Raw genomic sequence first — 9,966 nt, 5'->3', positions numbered from 1 at the left:
GAAATTCAGGGAGATTTGTTGAAGGCAAAAAAAAAAAAAAAGCACAAGCAACAAGATCCACAGAGAAGCTCGCTGTTGGCAGGGATGATAATGGGGTGATTTCTTTTTATTCCAGGGAGAAAACGTACTAAATCATTAATTTGAATATATTAAACCTACATATTTTAACCTATATTAAACTGATTTTGCCTGTAAAAGGACAAACTTGTCCTGTTTCATTTTTTCTTTTATTTCAGAAACTTGTATACATAACCCATGTTTGACATTCTCTAACATAGTGAGTTTCTTTTAGTGGAAATTTATAAAGTACATGTTTTATGAACATGTCCTAGTGTAGGTGAATATTTAGATATCTATTTTTATATACAGATGGATATTATCTGCTGTGATTTAAGTTAAATGCAAGTATTTTAGAATAGATATAAAAGAAAATCATGGTTTCTTGACAACTTTAACTTAAAAATGTAAAATCTATAAAACATTTAATATATTTTGACTATTTTCAATATTTATAATAGTTTTCTACCTGCAGCAAATATCATTTGTCAAGCCAGACAACTGCTTTATTTGAACTGATCACATTCTAACACTATTGCTGTGCCTTGACATGAGTAAATAACAAATAGCTTTACTCTGTGTTTATTGATTTCATTTTATAGTAATCTATTTATATGGGTATTAATTTGAAATCATTTTGATGTCAACAAAAAAGTTTCCAAGTAGGCCGGGAATGTGGCTTAGTGGTAGAGAGTTTGCCTAGCATGCATTAAGCCCTCAGTACTACATAAAGAATAAATGAATAAAATTTTCGAAAACAAAAAAAGAGTCTAATGGACTTTTTAAATAAATGTTTCCAAGTATCCAGTTGAACACAATTGGTTTACACTAGAATGAAGAGACATGCCACCACAAGTTTGAGAAAGAACATGGGTATCAAAGGAGCAGATCCAGGTACAAGAAACACAGACACAGTTGATAGGGGAGCACCTATCCAGATGCCAGTAAATTTGTTATTTCCTTTTGGGCCAAATTGTAGGTACATGTGTAGAGGGTATAAATCTGAATTGCTTTTTGGATGCAAAAGAGTTTTGATTTTGTTTTTTAAGCTAAGCACTCCACAGCGAGTGAGATGAAGCTGAGTGGTAAGTTCCAAATCCTTAGCTTTCTCTGCTGTCCTATTTTACCAACAATCCTTATCCACCACCACAGAGATCCCACGAGTCGGCTATTCCTGTTATCTCAAAAAATTCTTAAAGCAGAGGCAAACTTGGAAAGAGTTCATCTCTCTAGAGGTTCCATATCACTTTTCTTTGGGTTTGTGACATATTCTGTGCCCATTTCAAAAGACTGCATAGAGCGTGGCCTTGATGGCTCACCTATAATCCTAGCTTACTGGAGGCTGAGAGCTTGATCACAGTTTGAAGCCAGCCCGGGAGGGACGTATGTGAGACTCTTATCTCCAGTTAACCAACAGAGAGCCAGATGTGGAGCTGTGGCCCAAGTTGGTAGAGCACTAGCTTTGAGCATAAAAGCTCAAGGATAAACACCCAAGTCCTGAGTTCAAGACAATCGCCAAAGAAAGGATTGCATAGGATGATATAATAGATACACATGTGGATAATGATAATTACACTTGTCTTTATTCAAATGGCTTAAAATCATGGATGACAAAATGAAGTGGACAGAATCTGAGATGCAAATCTTATTCCTGAGGAAGCTACTTGACTCCTTGGGGTTCAGTTGCCTTATCTGAGTGAAGGAGTTATTCCTATAACATGAAAACACCTGGCATTTGCTCCACAATATGTGCTCAGCAAATGCTCTGACTGGTCTTCCTTTTAAAGTAAATACTGTCTAACATAGCAAACATGTAGCATGTATACCACAACAGATCATTTGATCCTATGTTTCAGCCATCCCCCATGAGAAGGGTAGCAGTGCTATGTAAGATGTGTGAACCCCCCCCCATTCCACCCACCCACCCCCACCCCACCCCAACCTGCTTCTTTCTGGCTGACTTGAACGTGCCATCATGAAATCATTCCTTACTTTCCCAGCCAGGCCACCTGCCTGCTGACCCTCAAGGACCCCTCACCTTGGATTGACCTCACTCAACTATCCAATCCAGACAATTTTCCAAGCCCTTCTCTTGTACACCATCTGCTCTCTAAATTAAATCCACCCGGGTGAATATCCAAGAGTTTTTTTTAGCTCCACAAATCTATTTTCATGGTGCTTAAGACATATTCTTGTTTGCTCTGTGGACATTTACACTGGAGATATAAACAGTGGGTAAACATGCTGAGGCCCTCCTTTACACCATTTAAAGCAACAGTGCTATGCACTTGCCGTTTCCTCCAGAAAAGGCAGTTTCACTTATCGATGGTTTGAATACAGGTAGTAAAAATCTTTGACTTCAGGGGCCGGGAGTTTTGCCTAGTGGTTAAGGTGCTTGCCTAGCATGCATGAGGACCCGGGTTCGATTCCTCGGTACCACATACGTAGAAAAAAAAAAAGCCGGAAGTGGTGCTGAGGCTCAAGTGGTAAAGCTCTAGCCTTGAGAAAGTCCAAGGACAGTGCTCAGGCCCTGAGCTCAAGCCCAGGACTGGCAAAAAAAAAAAAATCTTTGACTTCATTAATATCAAAAGTATTGTTAAGGGCTGGGTAGGTGGCTTAGTGGTAGAGTGCTTGCCTAGCATGCATGAAGCCCTGGGTTTGATTCCTCGGTACCACATTCCCAGAAAAAGCCAAAGTGTGGCTGTGGCTTAAGTGTAGAGTGCTAGCCTTGAACAACAAAAGCTCAGGGACAGTGCCCAGACCCTGAGTTCAAACCCCAGGACTGGCAAATATATATATATATATGTATATGTATATATATATTTAATATTGTTGGTTTCTAAGTGGGAAGTATTGTACAATGGCGTTAGATAAACTAACTGCTTTTCTTATGGGATCTGTTTTGCTTGGAAAAACTTTCAAACTACTAGAATTCAGACAATGAATGATGCAGCTATAGGAGAATGAAGTACATTGTTTTAAGCTAAGATTCGAATTTTGGGTAGTTTGTTATCTACCACAGTAAGCAAGAAAAGAATCCCCAATACTTAAATTCTTCCCTGGTAAGACTAGTTGTGACTTAACAAGTGATTTTTTGATACTCTATGATAAAAATGAAACAATATTTGGAAAAATCTATATAATTCAACACTGATATTGCCAAATGACCAATGCATTGATATTCTATAGGTTAGCTTATATTCTATAGGTTAGTTTAGTGTAAAGCAGTACTCCAAGTTCATTTGATAAGATTTTAGATTCTGCATTGCAGCTAACATTTAAGGAACAAGAACTTGTCAAATGTTGATATAGAATTGCTGTGTACTGGGGCCGGGAGTTTGGCCTAGTGGTAGAGTGCTTGCCTAGCATGCACGAAGACCCGGGTTTGATTCCTCGGTACCACATACATAGAAAAAAGCCAGAAATGGTGCTGAGGCTCAAGTGGTAGAGCTCTAACCTTGAGAAAGTCCAAGGACAGTGCTCAGGCCCTGAGGTCAAGCCCAAGACTGGCAAAAAAAAATAAAAAATAAAAAATAAAGAATTGCTGTGTACTCTGTTGGTGGGAGTGCAAACTCGTTCAACCACTACGGAAAGCAGTATGGCAGTTCCTCAAAAGACTAAACATAGAGCTCCCCTATGACCCAGCAATTCCACTACTTGGCATTTACCCAACCATCCAGAAACAAGGGCATACTAAATCCACTAACACAATGATGTTCACTGCAGCATTATTTACCATAGCAAAGATATGGAACCAACCTAGATGTCCCTCAGTTGATGAGTGGATCAACAAGATGTATTTATACACAATGGAATTCTATGCTGCTGTCAGAAAGAATGACATCGCCCCATTTGTAAGGAAATGGAAAGACTTAGAAAAAATCATATTAAATGAAGTAAGCCAGACTCAAAGGAACATAGGCTCAATGGTTTCCCTCATTTGTCATAATCAGTAGAAACCTTGGGCTCTCCTAGCAGAGATTTGCAATAAAACAAAACCTAGATACATAAGGCCATACAGTATGATGCTAAATGGAAGGACCTCTAGGATTTAAAAACAAAAGCCATATAATAAGTGACTGTTGTCCTCAATGTACTATGTTATTTCTCATCTATCTCATATTGTTACAGTATTTCACTTTAGTATCTGATATATTGAATAAATGCATATTTGGTTATTTGAAATTGGATAGGGAAGGGGGAAAACAAGATGAAGGGTGGGGTTGGAAGGAAGGAAATGGGGAGCAAGACATGAGAAAGGGTATCAATGTTTGTGAAGTAATATACCTTCTATCTGGTGAATATAATGTAACCCTTCTATTAATTACAATAAAAAATATATGAAAAAAAAGAATTGCTGTGTACTATAACCCACTCTTCCTTTAGGCTCACCTGTAAGATGAGAATTGGGTTAGTAATTTGTTTCCTTCTAGGTAGAGTGCTTGCCTAGCATGCACGAAGACCCGGGTTTGATTCCTCAGTACCACATACATAGAAAAAGCCAGAAGTGGTGCTGAGGCTCAAGTAGTAGAGCTCTAGCCTTGAGAAAGTCCAAGAACAGCGCTCAGGCCCTGAGCTCAAGCCCAGGACTGGCAAAAAAAAAATTTTTTTTTTTAAAGAATGTGAACAAACACAGCAGTGGCACTCACTAGAGACTATGTTGAAAGTGGGTGGGTGGGGACAGGAGGGAAAACTGGGAGAGAGTGAGGGTAGATGTGACAGTGTCCAAAAAGAAATGTACTCTTTACCTGATTTGTGTAACTGTAACTCCTCTGTACATTGCCTTTACAATAACAATAAAAAACAGAAACTTCTTTACAAATAGAGAAAATCCACCTCAGTAGACCCAGAACTATGCTAGCCACCTATTAGGAGCTGGGATAAAAACAGGAAGGACCCAGAGATTTTGCAGGTTTCATAATGACATCTGTGTCTTCTCAGAGCTTCCAGTCAGGCGGAAAAAAGAAACCACTTATTTCTGCAATGATCAGTAATCCTCATAGAGACAAGTAATCAGTACCTTACAAAGGCCAACCACTGGGTGGCAGGAAAGAAGGCTCCTCCTCCTGGTTGGAGATGATTCTTAAGAGAGACTTAGTACAGAAGAGCATACTTTGAAGCAGCAGATGTTTGAAGAACTATAAGGAAATTTACAAAATAAATTGGCTTGATTTTTGCCTCCAGTGGTTGTAGGCAAATGGAATAGTAAGAACAAAAGCTGCAAGAGTTAAGATCTAGAAAAGAATTATTTAAACCTGGCCTGGCACTGATGGCTCATCATACCTACTCAGGAGGCTGGATCTGAGGATTGCTGTGAGACTCTTAACCACCAGAAACCCAGAAGTGGTTCTATGGCTCAAGGTAGTAGAGAGCTAACCTTGAGCAGAAAAAAAATTCAGGGATAATGCCAAGCCTGATGGCAAGCCCCACAACTGACAAAAAAAAAAAAATTAAACCTGTCCAATAGAGTCAAACTGGTAGATACAAATTGAACTAACTCAAAAGCAATTGAGAGAGAAAAGTAACAAGCACTTCCCCCCCCCCTAAAAAGCCTGCTCTGTTCTCTTTTCTCGCCTCTGAAATCAATTAACTTCCTCCTTGGTATCCCAGTAAGTAGTGCATGGATCTGTAATGGCACATCCTTACCAGCAGGCATCACATATGGTCTGATTTGCCTGCCTGTCCCAAGCAAGCTGAGAGCACAGTAGATGCTCAGGAAAACCATGTAAACGGCTGCATATATACATATTTGTTCTTTTTTTTGGGGGGGGGCAGCTTGAACTCTGGGCCTGGGCACTGTCCCTGAGTTCTTCAGCTCAAGCTTAACTGCTCTCCCACTTTGAGTCACAGCACCACTTGCAGTTTTCTAGTGGTTAATTGAAGATAAGAGTCTCCTCACATCTCAGCCTCCTGAATGGCTAGGATTACAGGCATAAGCCACCAGCACCCGGCTAAAAAGCACTTTTTTGAAGTGACACATACTCTGTGTGTCACTTCTTTTGGACTCAAGAGAAGAATGGCATCCCACACTGAGAATAAAACATCTCAGGGAGCTAGTCCTAAGAAAAGTGTATTCAGTAAAGGCAGAATTAGAGCATGAGAGTTCATTTACCATGAACCGGAAGCCATGGCCAATGGTCAGAAGGCAACAGTAGGAGATGTGGGGGAAAATGAGTTGGCAAAGAAGGAGGAACAAAATGAGTTAATGTAAAAACTGGGTTTTTATGTCATGTATCTGACTCCATTCCAGACATCAAAATTTACTGGCAGACTTGGTATATTACACTATTTCACAACCTACTAAAACCCAGCACTGGAAATCTCTGTGTTTCTCATCTATCAGAGTGTGACCAGAATGGAAACTGCTAGGCTGTATGGTCAGTACTTGTGCCAGAAATGTACTCTGCTCCCAGACAGGAAAAAGGAAGGTTGTATGCTTAAACTTCCCCTTTCACAGTCTGAAATTCTTACTGCAACTTTAGATTAGTTAAGTCATTAACATCCCATCCTAGGCTTTCCCTGGCAAAGGAGGGAGGTCTTGAAGTAGCCCTACCCAGGGAGAGTTAGTCACAGTGAAGAAGAAATGGGCAGGGTGGCACCGAAGAAACTAGAATTTCAAAAGACCACATTCTGAGTTCAGTAGACTAATAAGTATCCAACCCCTAGAGGGCAGCCTTGCACTGAGGACCTCTGAGCTCAAGCTCTGTCTCTTCTGAGAAAAGCACCCAGAAGAATTTTCTGAAACATCCATCCTTTTTTAATCAGACTGTTATTGTTAACAAAAGTCTACAGAGCTAGAGTTATGTTTATCTCTGAATGAAAATAAAAATCTTGACCTCCTCCAGCCGCTGTGGTGCTGCCTGTGTGCTCATTTGGTGCAGACGGGGGACCTCTTTTGTGAAGCGACATCTGAGGAGTTGGCTCGCGATGGCCGACGAAAAGCCCAAGGAAGGAGTCAAGACTGAGAACAATGATCATATTCATTTGAAGGTGGCGGGGCAGGATGGTTCTGTGGTGCAATTTAAGATGAAGAGGCATACCCCACTTAGTAAACTAATGAAAGCCTATTGTGAACGACAGGGTTTGTCCATGAGGCAGATCAGATTCCGATTTGATGGGCAGCCAATCAATGAAACAGACACACCTGCACAGTTGGAAATGGAAGATGAAGATACAATTGACGTGTTCCAGCAGCAGACAGGAGGTGTCTACTAAAAAAGGGAACCTGCTACTTTGCTCCAGAACTTTGTTCTTATAGACCAAGAATACATTCTTCATTAGAAAACTGCAATTTGGTTCCACCATATCCTGACTACTACGGTACAGTTTTCTTATTCTTTCATTTTCCCCTTCCCCATTCCTTTATTGTACATAAAGTAACTGGTGTATGTGCACAAGCATATTGCTTTTCTTTTCTCCTTTTTTTCTTTTTTAACTAAATGGCCAATGGTATATTTTGATTGACATCAAATGGAGATGGGATGGGGAAAAATACTGGTTCGGTAAAAATATCCCCCTTCTCCATTAGTGGCATGCTCATTCAGCTTTTATCTTTATATTTCAGTAAGTTATTTTGCTCTCACTGTTTTAACAAAAAAAGAAAAAAACAACAAAAATCCTTACATATCTTGTTTGATTGGAGAATTTTAATGTTTTCATTTATCATTGTAAAACCAAGGACCATTTTATAACTTTTTTGTACGTACCTGTTACATGTAGGGCAACTCTGTCTTTTTTTTTTTTTTTGCCAGTTGTGGGCTTGAGCTCAGGGCCTGAGCACTGTCCTTGGACTTTCTCAAGGTCAGAGCTCTACCACTTGAGCCACAGCACCATTTCTGGCTTTTTTCTATGTATGTGGTACCGAGGAATCGAACCCGGATCTTAGTGCATGCTAGGCAAGCAATCTACCATTAGGCCAAACTCCCGGCCCTCAATTACTCTTAAAAAAAAAAAAAAAAGAATTCTAGATAGTTTTCCCTTCAAGTCAAGCGTCTTGTTGTTTAAATAAACTTCTTGTTTAAAAAATAAAATAAAATAAAAATCTTCCCCAGTCAAATCATCTGTCATGTTTTTAGGAGAAATGAAAGAAGTACTCAATAATTAAGTTTTGCCAAGGAAGCTCAGCAGCCTTTTTTTCCTAGAAACATACCTTGAGGGGAAAAAAATGGGACATGGTAAGTGATTCACTTGGCAAGCTGGTTCCTTAAGCACTTTCAGGAATCTAAGTGGATCTGAAGTCTAAAGGGAACAATAAAAACACATTCCTCGACTACCAGAAATGATTGGAAGTCAAGGTGATGACCTCAATCAGGAAGGACATGACAAGGCTGAAGAGGTTTCTGCTGACAGGCATTCCGGAAACCATATCTTCAAGACCCCTAAACAGCTGCCCAGAACAAACATTCTCACAGCTCGGTGACTGGGTTTTTTGTTTTGTTTTATTTTCTTTTTTGTTTTCGCCAGTCCTGGGGTTTGGATTCAGGGGCAGAGCACTGTCCTGGGGCTTTCCTGAGCCACAACACCACTTCCGGCTTTTTCTGTGTATGTGGTACAGAGGAATTGAACCTGGGTCTTCATGCATGCTAGGCAAGCACTCTACTACTAGGCCATGCTTCCAGCCCCCACTAGAAGTAGGTAGTGCTGTGGCTCAAGTGGTAGAGCTCTAGCCTTGAGAAATCCCAAGTGCAGTGCCCAGGCCCTGAGTTCAAGCCCCAGGACTGGCAAAAAAAAAAAAAAAAAAAGCAAAGCAAAACTCACTGGATGCCTGTAGCTTTTACCTGTCATCACACCTGTAATCCTGAGATCTGATCCTGGGAGGCTGGAAAGTCCATGATACTCTTATCTCCATTTAACCACCACAAAGCTGGAAGCAGAGCTGTGGCTCAAGTGGTAGAGTACCAGCCTTAAGGAGAAAAAGCTAAGGGACAGTACCCCGAGTCTGAATTCAAACTCCAGTTGATAAAAAAGAAAAGAAGAAAAAAGATGGAAGGAAAAGAAGGAAGGGAGGGAAGAAAGGAAGGAGGGGGGAAGAAGGGAGGGAGGGAAGAAAAAGCAAAATTTTCTTCCCTTCTCCTACTGCTGATTGGTCCATGCTTCTGGGCTTGGCAGGTGGAAGGATGCTGGAGGTTCTGCAGGGCTTGCAAGGCCCTTTTGTTCCACTCTGTTCTTCCAGCTCTGAGCCACCACTGCTGTTCTTGCCCTGCCAGCAAAGCTAACAGTTGTGAGTGGTGTGATGAATGTCTTTCTGTCCACCACTGGATCCCTGAACCTGGATTTATTGTCCTAAGTGCCATCGGGTCAAAAATCTAAACTTAGGGGGCCGGGGGTCTGGCCTAGTGGTAGAGTGCTTGCCTTGCATGCGCGAAGACCCAGGCTCCATTCCTTGGTACCACATACATAGAAAAAAGCCAGAAGTGGTGCTGTGGCTCAAGTGGTAGAGCTCTAGCCTTGAGAAAGCTCAAGGACAGTGCTCAGGCCCTGAGTCCAAGCCCCAGGACTGGCAAAAAAAAAAAAAAAAGATCTAAACTTGGAGCCCTTGGTGAATATTCTGCCTGGGCCTTCTGCTATTCATCCCCTTGTCAGACCCTATGGCAGTAGGTTCTCAACACCCCCGGTGCCACAGACAAACCAGCTGCTCCACCATCACCCTACATTCAATCTGTGAGCCTGTAGTCATCCTCAAATGCTTCCCATTCCTCTTCTGCTGCCCTCAACCTCCACTACTGCCCCCGCTGCCCCCTCAGGTGGCGAGAAGCTGGGGTGGAGGCCAGCAGCGTCAGCAGCACAGTCACAGCACAGACTTGGAGCTGTGTGATAAAGCCCAGGAGAGGACCGTGCTGTAAGGATGCTCAGGGGAGCCCCACAGGCTGTGCCTGGGTACATCCTGCATCTGTTCCTGCGTTGGCCTGG

General features: G+C 41.5%; 1 pseudogene; it reads left to right on the top strand.

Moving 5' to 3' along the window:
- The first annotated feature begins 6,984 nt into the window (after window positions 1-6,984).
- LOC150059026 (small ubiquitin-related modifier 2 pseudogene) lies at window positions 6,985-7,354 on the top strand (annotated as a pseudogene).
- The last annotated feature ends 2,612 nt before the right edge of the window (window positions 7,355-9,966 follow it).

The sequence above is a fragment of the Megascapheus bottae genome, chromosome 9 (assembly GCF_031878675.1).
Source record: "Megascapheus bottae isolate mThoBot1 chromosome 9, mThoBot2.hap1, whole genome shotgun sequence".
In the NCBI taxonomy this organism is placed as follows: Eukaryota; Metazoa; Chordata; class Mammalia; order Rodentia; family Geomyidae; genus Megascapheus; species Megascapheus bottae.
Note: the sequence above shows the minus strand (reverse complement) of the source record. Positions and strands in the feature narration are given on the sequence as shown.